Source organism: Macrobrachium nipponense, chromosome 1 (assembly GCF_015104395.2).
Source record: "Macrobrachium nipponense isolate FS-2020 chromosome 1, ASM1510439v2, whole genome shotgun sequence".
In the NCBI taxonomy this organism is placed as follows: Eukaryota; Metazoa; Arthropoda; class Malacostraca; order Decapoda; family Palaemonidae; genus Macrobrachium; species Macrobrachium nipponense.
Genome location: NC_087200.1, coordinates 72,330,663 through 72,353,990, shown reverse-complemented (window position 1 = coordinate 72,353,990; position 23,328 = coordinate 72,330,663). Strand labels below are relative to the sequence as shown.

The following is a 23,328-nucleotide window of genomic DNA, read 5'->3' as shown; positions in this document are numbered from 1 at the left end:
CGTTTAGTAAACACTAATCTAATGATCAATGTGGAAAGCTTTCGATCACAGCTTTATTACTATAGCCATAAAAACTTACAATAATTTAGTTACAAACTGGACACCTTTCTTTAACAAAAAGGACCTAGAAATTCTGAAAAAATCTTGGAAAACAGGAAAACCTTATCATTATTAGACCGGACAAAGGTAGAGGTGTTGTTTTACTATAAGACTGATTATATACAGAAAGTTGAAAACATCCTAAATGACACTACGAAATTTCAGTGTTTGGGTAGTCCTGACTTTGCCACTATCTTCCCGTTGTGAGGATAGAATCAATCGGTTTTTGAAATCTCTCTTGGATCAGGAAATTATTAACAATAATACGTATCAAAACTTGAGCAGCACTGGTGGTTCTTATGGTGTGATGTATGGCCTTCCTAAGGTACACAAGGAGGGTGTTCCTTTAAGACCGATTCTAACATCTTATGACGCCCCCAATTACAAGTTGGCCTAAATACTTAGTGCCGCTATTAACAGAGTTCTCTCATAATAATTTATACCATTAAAAACGCTGAACAATTTAAAGAAAGAATATTGTCTCAAGATTCGGATCTTTTTATGGTTAGCCTTGTTGTAGAGTCTTTGTTCACCAATATCCCTGTGGAAGAAACAATTCAAATTATTTTAAACAAGATTTTCACTAATAATGATGTTCTGTTTCATGGTTTTAATTATGACAATTTTAAGAAGCTTTTTAACTTTGGCAGTGCAGGACACCGCCTTTATTTTCAATGGGAAGTCTTATGTACAAAGTGATGGTATGGCTATGGGCAGTCCTTTAGGCCCAGTCTTTGCGAATATTTTTATGTGTGAAACTGGAGGAGCGGTTGCTGGACAATTGCCCTCTAGCTAATCATCCTCTCTTTTACTGCCGTTACGTTGATGATACGTTTATTCTTTTTCGAGACAGAGACAGAGCTGATTCCTTCTTACAATTTGCCAATCTTGCACCCACCCTAATATCAAGTTTACAATTGATTATGAAAATGATAATAAGCTCTCTTTTTTAGATATAGAAGTGTCACGTAATACGGATGGTTTTAACACCTCAATTTTTAGAAAAAGGACTTTTACTGGACTAGGGACAAATTTTTACAGCTTTTGTAGTTTTAAACTTTAAAGTAAACGCTTTATATACACTCTTCCCACAGGGCATATTCTCTCTCCTCGGCTGGTCTGAATTTCACAATGAGATTACTCTTTACAACAGTACTTTCACCGATAACTGCTATCCAGCTAAGGTTTTCTTCAAATACCTAAACCAAGTTTTTAAATAATAAATTAATAGAGAAAAATAACAGACCAACTGCTCCTAGAATGCCTTTCTTTGCTAGTGTCCCGTTTATCAGTGATACAACGTTTTATACCAAAGTTAAACGTTTAATACGTGAATATTGTCCGGCCATAAAAAGCCAACTAATCTTAAGAAACCCATTAACTATTGGGTCTTTTATTTTAGATATAAAGAAAAGCTGAGCCCTCTTCTGACTTCCAATGCGGTCTATTTATTTTCGTGTCCCAAATGGTAGTTTGGGAAATTATGTCGGGGCCTCACGTAGGCTTCTTAAAGTCCGCATTGATTGCCACAGGGGGGGTGAGTTATAGAACAGGTGTCCGGTTGTCTTCACCAGAATTCTCGAACATTCGTGAACATTCAAAAAAATGCAAATTCAACATAGAATACAAACACTTTAAAGTCATTACACGGCTTCTTCTCCTCAAGAGCTTGCTGTTTTCGAATCGCTTTTCATAAAAACAATAGTTCCAAAATTAAACATCAAACTACCGCTACCCCGCCTCTTTACCTGGCATAACTATGTTTACTTGGAACCTTTCTTCTTCTTGTCACTCGTCTTCTCCCTTTCACTTGATATGGTAATTCTCTTAGCATTGTAGTAGGTTTTCTATGAATTTTAAATGTATGTTAGTTACTAGGATGAGTCTTTTTATTATATTTATGTGTATTAATCCTTTTTACAGCCGTGATGATGGGCTGGACCCCGAAACGTCGCTTAATAAAGCCTTTTTAAATTACCAGAAGACGTCTCTCTTGCTTCCTTGAGAATATATATATATATATATATTATATATATATATATATATATATATATATATATATATATATATATATATATAGAGAGAGAGAGAGACGAGAGAGAGAGAGAGAGAGAGAGAGAGAGAGAGAGAGAGAGATAGATATAGTATATATTTATAGATATATATATAATATAAATATATATATATATACATATATTATATATATATATATATTATATATATTATATATATATTGTCGTACAGCTTGAAATATCGCATGCTTTAGCGATAGTTCCTCAATATATATATATATATATATATATATATATATATATGTGTGTGTGTGTGTGTGTGTGTTTGTGTGTGTATGTATGTATATGTATGAGTCATATCGCATTACCGTGATTCATTATATATACATCGAGCGACAAATGTCCTTTAATGTCTAATTCGCTCTACCTAGGAATCAATATATTTTCATATATTAATTCCGAGGTAGAGCAATTGGATATTAAAGGACATTTGTAGCTTGATTTATATATATGTATATCTATATGTATATATATATGTATATATGACTGGTAAAAGTGTTCTGTAACAACAGAATTCCATCTAATAAAAGGAGCCCATAAAAACACCAAAATGTAGAGAGAAAAGTACTATATTTCAGAGACTGCTGTCTCTCTCTTCAGGTATATGAATGAGAAAAGTTTACAGAAAGGTGGTATTTATACCAAGAGATTCGTCCACAAGTAAGCCAATTTAGGTCACCCGCTGATAATCTTCCTTTAATCTTCTTAAGCGTTGGTTGAATGAACACTGCGTCGACGATGTCCGATGTCCAATTCCCTTTTGAGATGTTCATTACCTGCTTCTCTTTTATTAAGGCCGATTCCATCATTTGACTCTTGTACCGGCAGTTGCTGCTATAATTACACGTGACATATTCCAGTTTATTCTATGGTTATGTTTCATTTATATGATTGAAAATAGCCGAGTTCTGTTGTCCATACCTAACTGACCGTTTGTGTTGTATAATCTCTGGGGAAGTGATTTACCTGTAAATCCGATGTAAGATTGGTCACAGTCCTGGCATGGGAACTCTCATATACCCCAGAGTCTTTGGGCGATGTCTTTTGTTGGACGTTAATCAGGGATTTGGCTAAGGTATTTGGGTAGATGCAAAAGGTAAATGCAAAAGGGTTGGATTTCCCAAGGGTGTGAGTTACTCTCTTAATCGTCTCCAGGTGGGAATTTTTATTTTATTGTTGGGTGTGTCTCTGGTCTTGTCTTTAGGGGGTCGGTAGAAAATTACGTTTGCTTTTTGAATTGCTTTCTCAATTATATGGTCAGGATACTTTAAAGATGAAAGTTGCTTGCGAATTAGTTCAAATTCTTTTTCCAGGAAATCTGGGGAACAAATTCGTAAGGCTCTTAAGAATAGGTTGCTGGCTAGACCTATCTTGATAGTATTGTCATGATAGCTAAAGTAGTGAATATAGAAAGTGAGAACGTTGGTTTTCTGTATATGGTAAATTTGTATTCTGTCGTGTCTCTGATTATTAAAACATCAAGAAAAGGAATTTTGTTGTCTGTTTCCCATTCAACTTTAAATTTGATGCTGGGCACTAATGCGTTTAATTTTGAGAGGAATTCATTAAAATTACCCCACTTATTATCCCAAAATGTTAGTATGTCATCCACGTATCTCATCCACAGCATGTTTTTGGGTTTTATTGCATTTATTACTGTAGTTTCAAAGTATTCCATGTACAGATTGGCTAAAATAGGACTTAAAGGACTACCCATACTACACCCGAATTTTGCTTGTAGAATGATTCCCGAATGAAAATACGTTATTAGATGCACATATCAAACAACTTTATTATTTTGTCAAGTGCCAAAGGGAAATGATCTGAATAGGGGGATAATTTTTTCCCTTTAAAAACTGAAGAACGTCCTGTACTGGTACTTTTGTGAATAGGGAGTCTACGTCAAGGCTTAAAAGTTTTATGTTGTGAAGTGGTATATGTGCGTTCTCTGAATTTGTGACAAAAGTCTTCCGAATGTTTGATGTGACTGGGAGAAAAAGTGCCTAAAAAAGGAGAAAGGAGGCCAGCTAACCATTTAGAAATTTTGTAATTGAAAGCTCCGGCGCATGAACGATGGGTCTGAATGGAAGATTGTCTTTGTGAGTTTTGGGAGACCAATAAAAGTAGGGTAATTTAGGATAAATTTAAAGTTGAATGGGAAACAGACAACAAAATTCCTTTTCTTGATGTTTTAATAATCAGAGACACGACAGAATACAAATTTACCATATACCAGAAAACCAACGTTCTCACTTTTCATATATTCACTACTTTAGCTATCATGACAATACTATCAAGATAGGTCTAGCCAGCAACCTATTCTTAAGAGCCTTACGAATTTGTTCCCCAGATTTCCTGGAAAAAGAATTTGAACTAATTCGCAAGCAACTTTCATCTTTAAAGTATCCTGACCATATAATTGAGAAAGCAATTCAAAAAAGCAAACGTAATTTTCTACCGACCCCTAAAGACAAGACCGAGACACACCCAACAATAAAATAAAAATTCCCACCTGGAGACGATTAAGAGAGTAACTCACACCCTTGGGAAATCCAACCTTTTGCATTTACCTACCCAAATACCTTAGCCAAATCCCTGATTAACGTCCAACAAAAGACAATCGCCAAACCGACTCTGGGGTATATGAGATCCCATGCCAGGACTGTGACCAATCTTACATCGGATTTACAGGTAAATCACTTCCCAGAGATTAATACAACACAAACGGTCAGTTAGGTATGGACAACAGAACTCGGCTATTTTCAATCATATAAATGAACATAACCATAGAATAAACTGGAATATGTCACGTGTAATTTATAGCAGCAACTGCCGGTACAAGAGTCAAATGATGGAATCGGCCTTAATAAAAGAGAAGCAGGTAATGAACATCTCAAAAGGGAATTGGAACATCGGACATCGTCGAACGCAGTGTTCATTCAACCAACGCTTAAGAAGATTAAAGGAAGATTATCAGCGGGGGTGACCTAAATTGGCTTACTTGTGGACGAATCTCTTGGTATAAATACCACCTTTTCTGTAAACTTTTCTCATTCATATACCTGAAGAGAGAGACAGCAGTCTCTGAAATATAGTACTTTTCTCTCTACATTTTGGTGTTTTTATGGGCTCCTTTTATTAGATATGTATATATATATATATATATATATATATATATATATATATATATATATATATATATATATATATATATATATATATATATATATATAATATATATAAGCATAAACATCTGTTGATCACGTTCATAGACGATGTGACCAGTGAATTTTAAACATCGATTACGAAAATAATGATGGTTCTGTTGCAGAGCTAATAAAACGTTCCAAAATTTGATAGAAGCACTCAAATCCGAAACTGAATATAGTCTCATTTTCTTCGTAGCGCGTTCGAGTCCCACCAGGGAAGGAACAGTAGTGAGAGTATCCAAACAAGGCGGGATCCGACCTCCAGCTTACTCAGAACGCGTGCTAAAATCTACGGACAAACAAAGCGTTGTTTCCCCATCGAAAATTTTAGGAATACTATATATTTTATTAGAAATATTTTTTCTGTACTGTTTAACATGCACATTATCTATGTTTCGCATTTCACTTAATAAATAAATCATCATATCCTATCCTAAAATTCCTGTATTATTAACTCAAAGCGAAGTACCTTTTTCAGACCTTTTTAGGCTTTCCTACCCCTCCAACAAGAACAACAACAGCAAGAAGAAGAACAACAAAAACAAAGTAGTTCGTTGGCTTACTCCCAGAGTAAGCGAAAATCTGGGGATATCGAGATTTGTAAGGTTATTCCCATTGTTAAAAAAAGATACATGTGACTGGTAAATATCACAACATGGTGTTTGGTAAAATGGGGTGGTTTTGGCTCCAGTAAAATTGATCTAAATTTGGCTATGTATGACTAGAAATAAATTTCTGTAATTCTGCGGGTTATGGAATTGTCACTCTTACTACTGGAGGTCGGTATGTCCACCATGAAAGGCTCTCTCTCTCTCTCTCTCTCTCTCTCTCTCTCTCTCTCTCTCTCTCACTTATATTTAATGGTTGAAGTAGTTAAGGTATAAAACTAAAGCCATTGCAATTTTGAAAACAAGGAAAGACGGCGGAAAAATTAAAAATTTTTCTGGCGTAAATAGAAAAAAAATTAATTCAGCCTTCGAAAATGAAAAATTTAGTATGGAAAATACATTATTTCCCATTTCGAAAAGATAGATATAATGAATTTGTACTATATTTTATTATTTCTTCATTTTAACTGTTTCTGATGCAAAGCGCTTGTATTGTATATATATATATATATATATATATATATATATATATATATATATATATATATATATATATATATATATATATATATATATATATATATATGTATGTATATATATATATATATATATATATATATATATATATGTGTGTGTGTGTGTGTGTGTGTGTATGTATGTATGAGTGTGTGTTTCAAATAACTATTTTTCTCGTATATATTTTTTTTCTTTGTCCGGAAATATTGTACCTATTAACGAATTCTGTGTAATATTCTCCAGGGACACATTACGCTGCTCGGTTATTTAAGTTACATTTCTGTATTTTGAGGTAAATAAAATTATCCATATTTTCTTAAAGTTGTGCCCATCTAAGTTTTAACAACAACCATAAAGAACGTGTAGGTCTTAAAAGATGAGAGAGAGAGAGAGAGAGAGAGAGAGAGAGAGAGAGAGAGAGAGAGAGAGAGAGAGAAAGAGGTTAGGTTTGAATGAGCTGTAATGACTTTTGGTCATTGTGTTTATAAATCCTTATCATTTAAGTGTATTTTGAAAGTGTAACTTAGATACACTGAAATAAATTCAAAATAAATTCGAACTCTCCGTTCGTCCTGCAGACGTCAGCGGAATTCAATAGCCATTTTAAACAAATGTAAGGGAATTCAAGAAATTACTCTACTCTCGTAAATCTCACAAAATCCTTCATTATGCATAAGCTATTTCCGTCATTATAATCTGTTCAGGGAATTATTAAGATCTTGGGAAGGAGTATTATGCTGTCAAAAGACTTTGTTAAAAGTTACACGTAATTAGCTTAGCCATCACGCACCTCACTGACAAGGGGACGACAAATAACAAAGAGAAATGTTTTGAAAGTCCGTTTGGAGCAAATTTGTACGAGTATGCAAAACAGCAGAATTATTGGACCGCAGTTAAGTCTCTCTCTCTCTCTCTCTCTCTCTCTCTCTCTCTTTCTCCCTCTAAATTGTTTCGCATGTGTTTTGTGTGGTAAATGAACTTTTGTTCATGATTTTGATGTACGGGGGTTTGAAATATGTATAGATTTTTTTCAGTTGAACATTTTGTTTGCAAATCAATTGTTAAATGGTTGAATTGGCTTTTGTTGTTGGATTAAACCTGACCTAGAGAGTTTTATTTCTACTGACTCTGGTTATTCTTTGTTCTACTGATAGTTCTTTGTTTCGATGCACTGTCAACTGTAGGCAAGAATTCCATGTTTGTACTATTTGTTTTTAATGGTGGTTTCACCTTTAATAATGCCATACCTAAAACAGTTGATATTTGCAGGTGATAGAGTTCATTGGTGATAGAAAGAATAAGATGCAGAAACTTGGAGAAGAACTGCGATGTTAGGGAGAATTTCTAGTGAATGCTAAAGTAGAAAGAGTGAAGAATAAAGGATGATGTCAATATTAACAATCGGAATTGAATTCAGAAGGCATTCCATGAATGTCCGTAGAGGCAGGAAGTACTCAATTAAGTTAAAGCTATACACAAACATTACAGTAATTCTAGTATCAAGAAAAATTAAAGGTCCTTTGAAAGCGAGCTTTTTAATTTCAGTATTTAATCTTGGGTGACTAAATAAGTATACTCATTGAACTGTCATTTTTTTATTTAAACTTAAAGATACCATAGTTGCTTGAAATAAATAATAAATATCATTAACAAAACGTAACAAGTGAGTACTTGACTTCGGAAAATGAAGTCTTGAGACCTGAATAATTTTCTTTACTACGAGACCAACTTCAGTAATGTCCACTAATCCTCATCTTCGCCTCGCTGTCCTCGGGACCGTCCCATTTCTTCACAGCATCCGCCAAGGAGTCCAAGATTTCGGAGTACGGCCTCAGCGCCGGGCTTCGGGGGGAGACAAAAGTGAATAAATGATACTTTTCTATTACGTCCCCTGGTTATTACAGCATGCATATGAAACATTAGAGCTAAGTTGTCAGGATATCATACAGACAAATGAATCTAAATCTATTGTGTATACTTATGTGTAATCCAATAAGTGAGACATTATTTTCTAGAAAGGAATGTTAAAGATTTCTACATTATAGAAATAAGATTTTAAAAAGTATATCACGAAAGTATATCTTAGATAGTTTTTTAAAGCACGCTTTTATTAAAATTCACTAAAAAGTGAACAATAACTTCTAGCAGGAAATGTTAAAGATTTCTATATAAAAGTAAGATTTAGAAAAACAGACAAACCAGGTATAGGAGTATCTGTTAGTGGACAACATACCTGCTCCTTCCAAGTTCGTTCAGTCCAAAAACGTTATTCTCCCAAGCGTTGGCAGTGTTGACAGCTAAGCTTCTTCCAACCGGAACGAGATATTTACCGAAGACACTGAACAGGTAGAATAAGGTCACGGCTGCCAGAGCCAACCAGCTGACTGTCTTGATGTCCAGAGACAAAAGGTCAAAGGGCGGAGTGAAGCTTCTGAGGTCAACATTCCTGATGCTGTCCTGGATTCCAGAAACGATGGGGCTGAGCGTTGTGGTAATCATTATAATTCTGGAAAATTAGTAAACATTAAAGGTTACGCCCCTTTTCCTTCGAGGTGATTACCGTATCATATATATGATTCATTATTATAAAGCAGTAGAGTATCAAATTGAATCAATCGGTATATTGAAGTTAAGGAAGATTTTCTCTATTTAAATTTCTTAATAAGTTATGAAATTGTACATAATAGGTATTTTTACCTTTAGCAGTGAACCACAAAAACAAATTATATTTAGAAGTGTTAAACTGCAAGAATTTATGAGTGCACACGAGGTGGATTTCCTTAGTATTGTAGACTGTCCTGTTCCGATGTGCAGAATGAAGGAACTCACTTCGAGTCAGCTTATATATTCCACCACATCCGCGGAAAAAGCATTTCTTGGTAGGGATCCTTTCTCTTCGAGAATGTACATATTACGTCCCACCGCCATAGAAAGAACGAGCAGGAACCAGGAACTGGACGCCAGAGGAAAGGACAGCGCTGATACAGAAGCTTTCAGGTAACAGCCCCACTTTTTCCCATTTCTGATGTTTCATTGAATGAAAAAACATCAAGGAAAAAATATATGAAAGAAGGGCTACGACCCAATAAAAGATTATGAGGGAAGCTGTTTCTTGGAACAACGCAACTGGAAAGTGAAAGTCACGATCCTCATGACGTCATTGAACTGAGTAGTAGGATCCACCTCGGGGGAATCCACTGCACTTTACCTAATTTAATTTTTCTATATACACCCACACACACACACACACACACACACACACACATACATATATATATATATATAATATGTATATATGTATGCCTGTGTATAGACATGTATTCACACACACCCACACACCACACACACACACACACACACAATATCTATATATATATATATATATATATATATATATATATATATATATATATATATAATATATATATATATAATTTCGAATACGCTTTCATTTAAATTTCATATACACATATTCAAGTAAGCTGTACATGACCGTCACTTAGCCAACCTTTAAACTACTACTAATTAAGCTTGAAATGACATCATTCGTTAATGAATGAACCTTGATTTAAAACGGAGAGGAAGTTGATGCATGATTATGGATATTTCACGACCTAATCAATTTTATGTTTCGTATTTGTGCGAAGTTGTCCAACTGAAAATTATGTATTACATAGTACTTTTATGCGAAAAGGGAATATCAATATGAGTTTTTAAGTGTCAGAGTTAATTCCCGGAATCAGAGTAAAGCATAATTTTTTACAACAAGTTTAGCTCTTATTGCTAATATCGCTGGACTCATAACAGAAAATGTATTTGTAGAGAAAAGGTGAACAATAAAAGGAAGTGAATAGTATAAATAATATATATATCATTAAGTAATAACACACCTCTGCCTTTACCGGGAATCGTAATATTAAAATTTGCCTTTTACTCAATTTCTGCAGAATATTCAAGTCTTTCTTATTGATAAAAGTGTCCAGCTGTTATCAGTGCCGTGTGCTAAGGCTTACAGCTGCGATCTGAACAATTCGATATTATTCATTTTAATAATGCTATTTCTCAATATGATTTTTGCGTTCTGGAGGTTCTTAATAGAAAATTGTAAGGTCTAGGTATCACTGTTTCCAACTTTCGATGTTTACCCTATTCTAATTAAACCGTTATTTTATCAGTTGTCCATTGTGTTTTTTTTAAACTATTATTTTCCAGATTGACGAGTTCCAATTTTGACTAATATGAAATATTTCAGATCGCAGCTGTATAGCTTGGTCCACGAAACTAATAACAAGATGACAGCCAATTGGACACCTTTAGTTTATAATTATGAAAGACCTGAATAATCTGCAGAAAATTTAGTAAAAGGAAATATATAATATCATATAGTATATATATATATATAATATATATCATAGTAGGTATATTTATATGCACACATCAAATATACATGGATATACATACATACGCTTATTTAATATGTATACATGTACATATATGTATATTTGTAATTTTGTATATATACTATATATATATATATATATATATATATATATATATATATATATATATATAATATATATATATATATACCTATATATATATATATATATATATATATATATATGTATATATATATATATATATATATATATATATATATATATATATATATATATATGCACTTGTATGTATGTCCATTCATGTTAAATGCAAATGTATACGAATAAAAGAAACAAAACTGAAGTGTGAATACTCAATGCAAATCATAATTAGGCGGTATGAAGTTGTTGAGAATTCCACTGCTTACGTAGTATTGTGTGGAGTAATAAGAAATGAATGGCTAACAATTGTGGAGACATAAGAAATGGCTAAAGATTTAACAGGAAAGCATTGATTAGAAACTTGTTATAGATGGTTTGTTCAAATGGAAAGAACAGGGTATGGAGATTCGTTGAAGTGAGCTTATGATTCAGAAGTTTCGGGGTGAAGAAAAACTTGATAAACTGAGAGGAAGACATAATGCAACGGGATGTCGCTGATATGAATGAAGTTACAGAGCTTGGGAGAAATAGTTTAGCATATAAAAGTGCATTAAATGGGTTCCATGTGCTGCTGATGATCCTCCTGGTCAAGTGGAATTTGTGGAGCATTTTAAGTGAGTTAAGTGTATATCATCAATGTGTTCTTGTTACAAATATACAGAAATAAGATTTTCCGTTTTCGTTCTGCACGTTGGGTGTTAATAGTTTTTAGTAGGTTCCAATAATAATCAAAACCTTCACACACAAAAAATATTATTTTCTTAAAACATGTTGGTAAACATTTTAACGTAATTATTCCGGTACTGAGGTTCCTTGTTGACAGCCTGAACATAAAACACTATCATAAATATATTTAGCCTCTGCTTGTATTCGAATTTTTTTACGAATAGCCACAACGGAATTATTCGACCATAGTTAAATCTCTCTCTCTCTCTCTCTCTCTCTCTCTCTCTCTCTCTCTCTCTCTCTTTTGGCAAACAGATGTAGATATTCAACATGTGTTTTAATGCTGAATTGCACTTTTTGTCATGTTGATACATCCAGTTTGAAATACTCTTTTTAGTTCTAAATTTTGTTTGCAGGTCAGCTTAATTAGCTGAATAGGCTTTTGTTGAAGGATTAACCCAGAGCTTTAAGCTTTATCTTTACCCTAGTACAATTTATTTATTCGCTGATGTTTCATCACAGTTTCATTGTAGGTTCGTCCATGGAAACCAATTGATGACGCATAGTTTTATTTTCTGCTGTATGATATACATGAAACGCCTGATTAGTGCCACAATGGTGGTATTTGATTTTTTTATTTTTTATTCATTTTATTCTCTTTTATTTTATTTTATTTTTTGCAGCTGAATCAAAGAGTTCAGTACTGAAAGAGGAACAGCTGAAACGCACATTATAAAGCGTGGCTGGTGATAGGAAAAAAAAAAAAAGCTGCAACGACTGAAGAAAGAATTTACTTACCGGAAGAAATCCCCAAACGAATGTTAGTTAGAAGCACGGTCTAGAACAGTGGTTCTTAACCTGGGGGGCGTCAGGAATTTCCAGGGGGGGCACGAGCCTCAGATGAAACGAAGAAATTTTTCCATTTATGGGTTTTTTCATGACAAGAGCATTGGGCATTACTGTAAAGATAAGCTTATGAAATAATGCAGAAGTATCGTCATTACTAACTTTTGTTTTCAAAAGTCTCCCAGGCATACCATTTTTCGTATATAATCATACTGGTACCCCTCCCTGCCCTCTGACACTCATGGCATGGGTTGGTGGGGTAGGAAGTTAACGCGTCCTGGACCTATACACTTCTCGCTGCTCACTGGTGAGCCGTGAGACCCGTTCTCTCTGACTCCTAGTCTACCACACATGTCCGTGTTTATAACACCTCTTCTTTCACATATCTTCAGTCGAGGCTGTTGAGGTATTTTCATCTCAGTTGTTATGACTACCTTAATATGTTGAGACGCCTTAATTAAGTTTTTTGATGAATTGTGAACAGTCTAAATCATGTGCTGTTTACAGTAAAATTGTATTAATGGTCATGTTGATTTTTTTATGATCCTGATGTTGTGATTATGATCATGATGTCATGTTTAATAATCATGTTGTATTTATGATCATTGCTACGTATATAGAACGCCTCGCCTTCCAGCAGTGTTTTTTAGTTATATTAATTATAAAAGTAGCAGCCATGCTGTCTCCTGAAGCTACTGTTGTTGGGAGAGTGGGGATGTCGTAGGAATGATATTTCCGGTCTGACGGAAGCTTAGGGTAAGAGAGGCAGGTCACAAGAGTAGCTAGGCTTCGAGATGGATTTTAGGGACTTCTACAATAAGACCTATTCTCCTTCCCAATTTGCTGGCGTTGTGTTTACCACCTTTCAGGCAATGCTCGAGGCGGTTTTTGGAAAGAAGCCCCGTGATTCGAAAGCAAGCAGTATCGCTCTCAGTCGGCTGCGGACGTGTCTCGGACAGAGGTCAAATTGCCAGCCTCCCAAAATATGGCCTACCCACGACGCACTGGTGGACACGAACCCAGACCTGAACAGAGGTCGGACCGCATTCTCCTACAAGGATACACAGAATATTGCATAAAGGTACGTCTGAAAGTGTAAACTTCAAAACCCAGCACCTTTTACTACCATACGACTCTTGCTAAATTCATTTTCAATTCTTATTTTTACCCCTTCTACATCAAAAGCCCTTTGTCCTCATCGGGCCACGTGCTCCCCTTTGTGACTTGTTAAAGACCAAGCTTTCGTGATACTCAGTGAACCATTCGAGTTTACCTTCCCCAATGTTAGGGAATTAATCAGCTTAATCAAAGCAAGAAGTCATTTTTTCTTTATTGTCGTTTAATCTGGGATTCTTTTCCAGATTCCATGAGTCACGTGCCGTCTCTCTGCCGCAAGTGTGCATTAACCCACGTGAATGAAAATCAGCTTGAATTGAATGAGACTATAAGCCCCAACGTGGGGGCCAATATCATTTAACTTTTCTTCCAGGCCAAGCACGGGCCTTTGTGTAAATAAATAGTTTTAAAGTAACGAGCTGAGTTTTCTGGCGACCTTCCCTCTAGAGAAAGAAATCAATAATAATCAGTTTACGGTAAGTTCAAGCAATTCCCTCTTGAAATCCCTAAATTGCTTCCGTTTACGTATCTAGTCTCTCACAAGGCCCTATATACGTAATATTGGCGAATCTTGCCTGGATTGAACCTAGCTTGCTTAAAAAAAAAAAGCTTGTAAATCGCGTTATCCGTTGTAAAACGTAAACTGTAAATTATTTTACAAAGCGTAAATCAAGCACACTTGCAGGGAAAGAAGACACACTGACTCACGGTAAGGTATTCCATTCATTAATATGTTATTCTATAACCAATGTTAGCTTAAGGTACGTTTAAGTATTTTTATTGTAGAAGTGTTTAAAAGAGCGTAGGTAGAAATCTTATTATTGTAACGGCGAACGCGCCAGAGCTTTATTTTAGCGGCGAGCAAACAATTTGCCCCGCGAATTTTCTGTTACTTTGTGCTGTCCTCGTAGGAGCTCTCACGAACACGTGTGCAGATAGATGCCAGAAAGGACCAGATCAAACTAGGAAGTGCTTTGCCAGGGTTTATTGCTGTATGAGAAAGCCTAGCTAGTTAGGAGTGTTTTTTACTAATAGTTACGGCAAAAGAAGTGTACAATTCTTTTGTCTGTGATATGTTAGGTATTCATTTTAGCTTAGTTTTCATTCCAATGTTGGTAACCGCTTACCTCTCGGCTAATTCAGCTTCGCGCTCTCTCGCGCCTGCGCGGTCTCAACCACCTTCGTCTCATTCACAGCGGCAGCCAGTTTGTTTTCCTCTTTCAACATTATGTAAACAATTTAAGCAAAGTAACGTAAGTCTCAAAGTTTTAACGTAAATAATATCGATCTTGGTACTAGTATCTATCGTCCTGCCAGCCTTTTACCTTTTTACCGCCTACCTCCTCCCTTTTGGAAGAGGTAAGCCCACCAGTTGACCCCGGACTTGTTTCCGAGGGTGATCCAACAGAGGACTCTTCACCTGTGCCAGAGCACACTGCCAGCCTTGGTGACTCCGCAGATTCGCAACCTGTGGGGCCATCTCGGCCTTATCATCCAGTGCCACGGAAGAGGTTCTGGAACAAGTTCTGCCGAGACTGTGGCCGCAAGGGTCACATGTCTGCCAACTACGGAGGGTGCGCGAACCACAATATTCCTGCCGTCGCAATGGCCATTACTAATCCTTCTTCTCTAGGACCCCCAGCTAAGGGGCCCTATAACCGTCGCACACCCCTCCAAAGTCATTGATCAGCCAAGCCACGTCAGAGCCTACGACGACTCTGGCGCTCAAGTCTCCCTGATACGGGAAGACAGAATCCCCCGAGGGGCTACCGTCGATAGACGACAACTAATCACCATCGAAGGTATCAACCATATCAAGCTGATCCTTCCAACCGTGCAATTGAGAGTCACCCGACCTCATTTCTCCAAAGTTTGTACCCTTGCAGTTGCAAGCTACATCCCAGGAGGTTATGACCTCCTCCTAGGGCAAGACATGAAGTCTCCCTCGCATTCCAAAAAACCTAGGGGTCCTAACCCCACAACAAATCACTCCAAGGCAAGGAGTCATCAAAATTCTACTTCCTCTAGGAAGTATGTCCACCAACAGTCTCCCCCGTTACCAAGGAGGGAGATTGACCATTCGCAGTTCCGTTGCAAAACCTGTAACGTAATAGGGCACTCTACTAATTGGCCTAGGTGCCCTAGCCGACTATCAGCAGCGGACACTGTCCATGTTCCACAAGGCCTAGCCTTCAACCAGAGACAGGAGCCTCTGTCTCCCATTTCCAAGGGCACGCTGAGAGGTATTGCACCTCCGGTACCCGCCACAGGTCCAGTCGACCTCAACTCTCTGCCAGTGCCACTTGGCAGCACTGAGCAGTACCAAGCTCCGTCGCAGCCTGGACGTAGAGCCACCACCGAACTTGACCTCTGCGCCTGGGCCCCGAGCTAGCGCCGGCGCTAACCTTATCAAGGATCCTCCTACCGGAGATCCTCCAACAGGCATGGAGCTTACCACAGCCCATGGCCCAATCACTAGTTCCTCTTCTTCATCCTTACCTCTGTCGCCCGAGGATGAACCTCCGGCAGACCTTACCTTTGTACCTCCTCTGGAAAACCAGGAACTGCCCAACCAGGAGTCAGCCTGGAGTTTTCCCCTTACGACGGCTGTCACAGCAGCCGAAGTGAGGGCCGCCCCTGCAGTAGGTTCCACCTCTACGACGGTTGCTGCAGATACCGAAGTGGGGTGTTCTCCTGCAATCCCTCAGGCTACCACTGCCTCTGCTCCTGCCGGCGTTTCTGGCCTTTCCCCAGAGTCGGTGCCTCCGTCTACTCCAAGGACTGGTATAGCCAGGTCCTGGAGGAATAAGAAGAAGAAGAAGGGACGTCATTAACATATTAACAAAAAGAGCCACATGCTCTCCTTGACACCTGTGCCTGAGGTACAGTGTCACATTCATTGCAGAATGATCCTAGGCACCTACCCAGAGAAGGTAGCCAGCCCGATCTCTGCCAGTAGCACTAACCCTCTAACCCCTACCCCTGTACTACTAACCCTAACCTCACCTAAAGATAATTACCTCATGCATTCCCTCCTGGTAAATTAACCACTCATCATCCCACGTATCATTACCTCTCATTATGTATTTTACAGTTTCCGTCGCTGAACTACTGCTGTGCGTACCACACCTCTGGAATGATTGCGTCTTCATTTAACTGTATTGAGTAGGTTAGGCTAATGATTTAGTACCAGGGCATTAGGTTAGTAGCAAGTAGAATTTTCAAGTAACCTTATCTAGGGGTATAGTAGACTGTCGTCACAAGACAACCTGTAGTTATTTATTAGGCTAGACTACATCACTATATTAAGTTAGTACACTTAGCATCTTTGCCTATAAGTTAGGTAGGCCATTGTAGTCAGCCGTATCGCTGCTCAAAAAAAACTTCAAGTTAGGAGTAGGAGAACTGGGTTGTCGAGGCGATCAACTTATTTAAGCCAAGACCTTCACGCCCGAAAGGGAGTGAATGCCTTCTTAACAGGGGGAGCTGCTACGTATATAGAACGCCTCGCCTTCCCAGCAGTTTTGTTTTTTAGTTTATTTAATTATAAAAGTAGCAGCCATGCTGTCTCCTGAAGCTACTGTTGTTGGGAGAGTGGGGATGTCGTAGGAATGATATTTCCGGTCTGACGGAAGCTTAGGGTAAGAGAGGCAGGTCACAAGAGTAGCTAGGCTTCGATATTGGATTTTAGGGACTTCTACAATAAGACCTATTCTCCTTCCCAATTTGCTGGCGTTGTGTTTACCACCTTTCAGGCAATGCTCGAGGCGGTTTTTGGAAGCCCCGTGATTCGAAAGCAAGCAGTATCGCTCTCAGTCGGCTTGCGGACGTGTTCTCGGACAGAGGTCAAATTGCCAGCCTCCCAAAATATGGCCTACCCCACGACGCACTGGTGGGACACGAACCCCAGACCTGAACAGAGGTCGGACCGCATTCTCCTACAAGGATACACAGAATATTGCATAAAGGTACGTCTGAAAGTGTAAACTTCAACCCAGCACCTTTTACTACCATACGACTCTTTGCTAAATTCATTTTCAATTCTTATTTTTACCCCTTCTACATCAAAAGCCCTTTGTCCTCATCGGGCCACGTGCTCCCCTTTGTGACTTGTTAAAGACCAAGCTTTCGTGTATACCTCAGTGAACCATTCGAGTTTACCTTCCCCAATGTTAGGGAATTAATCAGCCTTAATCAAAGCAAGAAGTCATTTTTTCTTTTTTGTCGTTAATCTGGGATTCTTTTCCAGATTCCATGAGTCACGTGCCGTCTCTCTGCCGCAAGTGTGCATTAACCCACGTGAATGAAAATCAGCTGAATTGAATGAGACTATAAGCCCCCAACGTGGGGGCCAATATCATTTACTTTTCTCCAGGCCAGCACGGGCCTTTGTGTAAATATATAAAAGTAAAGTAACGAGCTGAGTTTTTTCTGGCGACCTTCCCTCTAGAGAAAGAAATCAATAATAATCAGTTTACGGTAAGTTCAAGCAATTCCCTCTTGAAATCCCTAAATTGCTTCCGTTTACGTATCTAGTCTCTCACAAGGCCCTATATACGTAATATCATACAGTGCTTATCACTGAATGTTAATCATTATGATTATAACATTATAGTGGTAGTTATGGTCATATTATAATTATGGTGTTTGCGATCATGTGTGTTACTAATCATGTGGTTGTGATTATCATTATGTTGTGGTGTTTATTATTATGTGGTGACGTTTAACTTACCTTACACGTGTTTTATGCGTTGTTCACAAATATGTATTCCACACTGCACATCAAATAATTTGCAATGAGTGCCAAGAAGCGGAAGTACATTGAAGATTACATTCGATTTGGATTTGTGTCCCTCCAAAAGGATGACAACGAGTTGCCACAGTGTGTGATATGTTCCAAGACTGAGCAATGATGGAATGCGGCCCTCACGCCTGGAACGCCACTTGAGGATAACACACCCTGCTTTAGCTGACAAGCCCAAAGCATCCTTTGAAACAAAAAAACACACTTTAAAGCAAGCTAAGTTGGACGACAGTCGCTCATTTCGGCAACAAACTTTTCAAAGGTTGTTGACGTTAAGGCTTCCTATGAGATCGCAATGTTGATTGCAAAGAGCAAGAAGAGCCATAACATTGGAGAATCTTTCATAAAACCAAATATACTATGTGCAACAGAACTCGTTCTGGGGAAAGATAGCGCAAACAAGCTTTCCCAGATTTCTCTGTCAAATGATACAGTCAAGAAAAAGATAGATGAATTGTCTCAAGATATCAAAGATCAAACTCTCAACCAAGGAAGAGCCTCCACTGTTTTTGCCATCCAGTGTGATGAAACGACTGATATCGCTCAGTGTTCTCAGCTACTGATGTATGCTCGTTTCGTGTCAGGCAACAATATAAAATAAGAAATTCTGTTCTGTCACCCGATGGAAAGTTGCACAACAGCAGAAGCTATTTTTCATGATACATCAAACTTTTTTCAGGAAAATCAACTTTCTTGGGAATCGCTGGTAAGGGTGTGTACTGATGGAGCTCCAGCCATGCGTGGTCTGCGGTCTGGGTTTGTCACAAAGGTGAAAGAAAAAAATCCCTCTGTAATGAGTACACACTGCATACTTCATCGTGAAGCCTTAGCATCCAGAACTTTGCCTGCTGAGGTGATGGATGTCTTGAATGTGGCTATCAAGGTAGGCAACTTCATCAAAGCTGGAGCCTTAAACAGCAGTCTCTTCAAACTGCTGTGTAAGGATATGGAATCCGAACATGAAGCCTTGCTTTTTCACACGAACGTACGATGGCTATCAAAAGGAAACATGCTTGGACGGCTTTATGAGCTACGAGAAGAAGTAGCAATATTTTTAGATTCACAGCAGAAGGCAGACTTTCATGACAATTTCCAATCTGAAGGCTTTCAGATACCGCTAGCTTACCTGGTGGACATTTTTGAAGCATTAAATGCTGTGAACCTTAAACTACAAGGGAGAAGCATCAACATCATCACGCACCATGACACCATTCGAGCCTTCATGGCCAAACTCGATCTGGAAACTGAAATGTCGGGTTCAGCAGGGAATGCAGCAGTTTTAGGAACTTGGATTCTGTTCTCGCTGAGAGTAACCTCGACTCTGACTTAAAGCAACAAATAATCACTCATCTAAGTGACTTGAAAGCAGAATTCATCAGATACTTCCCAGATATAGATGACAAGCGTGAAGTCTGGAAATTCATCAGGAATCCATTTCAATGTGAAGTATCTGATGTTGCTGATGAAGTCCGTGAAGAGTTCCTAGAATTGAAGTTCAACTCTACAGCTAAAGAAGACTTCAAAGATATGGATTTGGAGACGTTCTGGGTCAAATACCTTCTTGTTTACCCACTGATCTCACATCAGGCTCTTCGGATTCTAAGAAATGTTTGGATCCACATATCTATGTGAAACTGCATTTTCCACGCTCGTTGCTATCAAAATCAAGTACAGAAACCGCCTGAACGTTGAAGGGGACTTACGTTGTGCACTCTCAAGCATTCGACCACGTATTCAAGATCTGGTAGCTTAGAGCAGTGTCAAATATCTCACTAATGAAAATCATGCTTTGTAAATTGACTAAAAAGCCATTTTTATTCATTTTCTTTTTAAATCTGGAAGTGAAATTTGTCTATAGGTGCAAGGGGGACGTGGAGGGAAAGAGCTGTTCCTAGAGGGGGCGTGGTAGTAAAAAGGTTAAGAACCACTGGTCTAGAATCACCAATACTGTGACGTCACGCGCCCTGGTTGCTCACACGCCGTTAACCAAAACAATGCTTTCGTTTGTTACCCATAGCCGTACTTAAACAATGGGACTTGCTGTGTGCCCATATATCTTCTTTTTTTTTCATTCATTCATTCCATCATTGATAATGCCTGTTGTCGTATTGACAAAATTACCGATGTGTTCTCTGATATTCCCCATATAATCAAATTAGTAAGAAATAGTTTACTGACCGTCTTTTTTTCCTTAATAAATGGAGAGTGTATTTCAGATTCTAGCATACGAGAAATACGTAGTCAAACCAAAACAGACTAGGGGCTTCCATGTAAGATTAATGAAATGCCTTAAAATGTAACTGGTCAACAAAGACAGCGCGTTAAATTAGCAGTGCAACTCGTGTCTACAAAATGTGCCAATTCAGTAAAATATTCAGGCGAAAGGGTACTGCTAAAGTGTCAAAACTGGAGTGAAACGTCCGATTATATTCTTTTAAAAATGAATGATTGGCTATACATGAATTCTTAATGCATGTATGAAGAGTTTGGTAAAAGCAATGCTTTTGGTATTGATGTAGAAAAACAAACAAATAAATTGCTCAAGGTCATCGAGTTAATGATTATTATGAGAGTTAAAAAAAATTTAAGTATATCTTAGTTTACCAGACCACTGAGCTGATTAACAGCTCTCCTAGGGCTGGCCCGAAGGATTAGATATTTTTACGTGTCTAGGAACCAATTGGTTACCTAGCAACGGACCTACAGCTTATTGTGGGATCCGAACCACACTATATCGAGAAATGAACTTCTATCACCAGAAATAAATTTATTTCTCTTATTCCGCGTTAACCGAGCCGGGAATCGAACCTGGACCACCGGATTGGCAGCCCAGCTCGAAAACCACTCGTCCAGCGTGGAACTTATTATGAGAGTTAAAAGTCCTAATTGCAATATATATATATATATATATATATATATATATATATCTATATATATATATATATATACATATATATATATATATATATATACCTATAATATATATATATATATATATATATATATATATATATATATAATATATATATATATATGATTTCTAATGCTAACTCCCTTTCTTTCGTTACATACTCACCTTCATTGGGAGATTCAAGGGATTTTTCAACGAGGTGATATAACAACTTTTCACTTATTACCATTCATTTCCTTCCCTAACAACAATTTTTAAGCCATGAATTAAAAATTCACTGCATTTGGATGATCATGGGTAACCATCATTGGCCTTATACACCAAAGGAATGTTCAAGGCAATATTGATTTAATCTTTGTGTCAGCAGATAGCCAATACTATGAGAGGCTTTTAACATATTAAATAAAGCAATGGTGGATTCACATGAAAAAAATTATTCCTTTCTCCAGAAAAGAATATTATATATATATATATATATATATATATATATATATATATATATATACATATATATATATATATATATATATATATATATATATATATATATATATATATATATATATATATATATATATATATATATATATATATATCCTTTCTGGAGAAAGGAATAATTGTTTTCATGTAAATCCACCATTGCTTTATTTTTTTTAAAAATTTATGTTTGTTTTAAAGCCTCACATAGTATTGGCTATCTGCTGACACAAAGATTAAATCAATATTGCCTTGAACATTTATTTGGGTGTATAAGCCAATGAAATAAAAAAAAAAAAATTGAGGGAGTAATTGAGGAGGAGGGTCTTAAATACATTGAGGGATATATTGTCAAAAACATTTTTGTGCGAAATACCTAAGTTAGGAAATAAGAATAAAGAAGTAGCAATGAATGATACTTGGATAGACTGTGTTAGTCGATGAATTTGCATGCACCTTCTAGTAATTTTTTTCGAATTTAGTACTAATGTGGGAGCTAGATCTCCAATGGGTATACACGGGATAGCACTTCATGGAGGTCAAACATTGTTTAAATAGCTCTGCTTTGAATTGAATAAGATATCAGAATATTTTCGAATGGAGATATCTTAATAATTTGATAAAGTATAGGAAACATAAGGGCAACCATGCAGGGAGACACTTAGAAAAAAATGAAATTTGTAACTAGATGAAATATTTTCAAAAGGCAAATGTTGTGTTACTTACAGTCTTTTGGCACTTGAAAGAACACATTTTCAAAAACATTCTCTTCTTAGAAAAAAAAGGAAAAGAATTCTTGACGGTGTGTTAGAACTACGTTGTAAATGGTTCTCACGACCACGCTCCCTCAGATGACGTAGGTGCGCAGAGGAGGTTTAAAATTAGGGAGCTTTCTGGCTGAACTGATCTATCTGGACCGTGGTTAGAACACCGTAAATGGGTATCAAGTGAAGTAAATGGGTAAACGCATGAATGAGAATAAAGTAGGAAAGCGAGGAGTCATAAATTAATTGATTGAATATAGGTGTATGCAAAAATTAGGAACTGTAATATTGCGTATTAAACCTAAAACCGACATTAACAGTTTTTGATAAATTATAAATAACAGTAAAACATAAAAAATTTGAGAAGTAAACATATTTACTATTAAACCTAAACCTGACAATAAAATTTTTTTGATAAATTGTAAATAGCATTAAAACAAGTAAATAATAAGCCGAAGTTTCTTCGGTGCAATCGAATTTTCTGTACAGCGCATAAAATACTGTATGAACCGCGGCCTATGCAACTTTCCGAATAGGATGGTTTTGACTTGTTCCATGGCGTTGCCAGACGTACGATCAGAACTAACTTTAACCTTGAATATGTTCAAAATTACTAATGGCAGAGGACTGCAATTTCGTATGTTTGATTATTGGAGGATGGATGATCAACATACCAATTTGGAGCCCACCAGCCTCGGT

At 37.1% G+C, this 23,328-nt stretch overlaps 1 long non-coding RNA gene across 2 annotated transcripts in view; it reads right to left on the bottom strand.

The window, feature by feature from the left end:
- Nucleotides 1-8,098: 8,098 nt before the first annotated feature.
- The window catches only part of LOC135220203 (uncharacterized), a 19,672-nt gene continuing 4,442 nt past the window's right edge, over nucleotides 8,099-23,328 (bottom strand). The window contains exons 1-3 of one of the 2 annotated variants that reach the window (XR_010315604.1): nucleotides 9,202-9,304; nucleotides 8,738-9,010; nucleotides 8,099-8,346 (exon numbers count right to left, since the gene is read on the bottom strand). This is a non-coding gene — a long non-coding RNA (uncharacterized LOC135220203). Of the gene's footprint in view, nucleotides 8,347-8,737; nucleotides 9,011-9,201; nucleotides 9,305-23,328 lie in introns of those variants that run through there. The other variant, XR_010315603.1, reaches the window with a different exon arrangement.